The sequence below is a fragment of the Penaeus japonicus genome, unplaced genomic scaffold (assembly GCF_977035675.1).
Source record: "Penaeus japonicus unplaced genomic scaffold, GWHDUDI00000001_assembly GWHDUDI00000008, whole genome shotgun sequence".
Classification (NCBI taxonomy): Eukaryota; Metazoa; Arthropoda; class Malacostraca; order Decapoda; family Penaeidae; genus Penaeus; species Penaeus japonicus.
In genome coordinates this window covers 35,768,745-35,771,244 of record NW_028234410.1, presented here as the reverse complement: position 1 = coordinate 35,771,244, position 2,500 = coordinate 35,768,745, and positions in this window count along the sequence as shown.

Sequence of the window (2,500 nt, the reverse complement as noted above, 5' to 3'; positions counted from 1 at the left end):
TATTTCTATGTGTTTTTATGTGTTATACCATTTATATCTTTGTTTACTTACGAATAGTCCAAAGAATCCAAAACTGCTTTGAATGTATAATAGGGATCTATATCCTTGTCTGATATACAACGTTACTATAGAAGTGACGTCCTATATTCAATAGAGACGAGAAAAGCACATTGAACTCCGTATGTCATATATAATAAAACTGCCATAATATGAAAGGAAAAACTCGCGACGTTTCGAACTTTTTAGTGAAAGTTCCTCATCAGGCGTAAGCAATCCAAAAAAAAATGAATGAAAGATGTGTTTTTTATTATATCTATATTGTACACGTTACTGTGTTTCAGTTTTTGTGATTCTCCGTATGTCATCTTTATCTCACTCAAAGAAAAAAAATCTCCTGGAAAGTACTTCCCCTAGAGCTGCCTCGTAACACCTCTGACAGTAGCAATTCATTTCAAATCGGGAATCTGTGCAAACACTATGCTGAACATGACCAGAGTACGGGTCCAAGGGAGGGGGGGAGGGTAGAGTAGAAGGGGGAGGGGGGAGAAAGGGTAGAGTAGAAGGGGGAGGGGGAGAAGGGTAGAGTAGAAGGGGGAGGGGGAGAAGGGCAGAGTAGAAGGGATAGGGGGGAGAAGGGTAGAGTTGAAGGGGGAGAAGGGTAGAGTAGAAGGGAGCGAGGGTAAAAAAGAAGGGGGAGGGGGGAGAAGGGTAGAGTAGAAGGGGGGAAGGGTAAAGAAGAAGGGGGAGGGGGTGGGGAGGGAGGGGATAACTGGTTGAATTCCCTCGACGATATACAGTTATACAGCGAAGGATGAATATGCATGTAGGGGCGTTACCATGTTGGCTCTGAATTAATCATTCTCCATTCAATCAGAAACGCCAGGATAAACATACATTTCTTCTTGACTTTCTTTTAAGCTTAAGAATGGATGGATATGTATTGTAATATCCATACACATATAAACACTTTATCCACAAAAGATATAGCAATACAAAGATACTTGAGAAATATTGCGAATTCTCAGAAGAAAGCATATAAATGATATGAGTGACAGTTATGTTTACACTTCGCGTTTTCTTTAAAGTGTTTTTTTGTTTTGTTTTTCAGTTGATGAAGTTGCTGCTGATTTTGATGTTGCGGTTTCTTTTCTTTTCTTTTCTTTTCTTTATTTTGTGGTTAGGGTACGTGTGAAAAATAGGATTAGTTGCTAAATGTGGGATAGATAAGGAAGAGGATGAAGATAATGACGGGAATGATGATGATAATGATAACATTGATGGTACTGATGATGATGATAATGATAATAATGAAAGCATTGATGATGATAATAATTATAACATTGATGGTACTGATGATAATTATATTGATATTGAAAATAATACTGATAATAATACTGATAATATTGATAATAACAATAATGATAGTAATGCTGAAAATAATAATAATTGAAAGAAGAATCTTAATACTGTGGATAAAAACAACGATAACGGTAATGATAATGATGATAAGGATAATAATAGTGATAATGATAATGATTATAATAATGAATATCAAGGTAATAATAATGATAATAATACTGATGAGGATGATAATAATAGCAATGATAACAATAATGATATTAATAATCATAATCATTACAATAAAGATAGTACTATAGTGTTTCATTTGATCTGTCCACAATGCATCGATGATGTGGCACATGCGCACAGTACTGTCTCACGACTGGCTGAAAATAAAAAAATATATATTACGGTTAGTTGGTTGTGATACATATTCAAGCTATTAATAGAACAATACATTTAATATAGCTATACAAAAAAATGAAAAAAATACACATTAATATTAAGTTATTGATAGAACAATATATTTGATATAGCTATACAAAAAAAAATACACATTAATATTTATATCTCAAACAGGCTGATTTGCAATGGTGTTATGCAATACAATAACACGAAAAACAAGCTAGTCTAAACGCATACAAGACGAAAAAACAGGTTTTGAATCAATATTCTTTCTCTCATTTACGTATCTAAAAGGGGACATCTGATCATATAAAAATAAAGAAAAAGTATATCAATAATTCACTGCATATGAATTATATATAGATAATATGCAAAATAAGATGAAATAGGATTAAAGTGAGGCAGCAATATGGCGACCAGGCAATGGCACAGGATGTCGACTTATTAATCGGATGAAAGTCATTTCGATTGAGACCCATGTCATTTACCTGCAGTAAATGTAATAAATCATCAAAATGACTTACCGATGTCTTATTATATACTCGAAAAGTGAGAAAAAATAGATATTCAGTGTGATTGCTTTGCATAATATTGCAAATTGGAATGTTTCGGTTTTATTAATGAATGTGTAAGGGGTTTTGCTTGTATATATTACACATTCGAATAAATTAATGAATTAATTGCTTGGATATTAGTCTCATAAGGCCTAAGACATCACACACACTAATGATCAGCCAATCACGGACTAGCAATG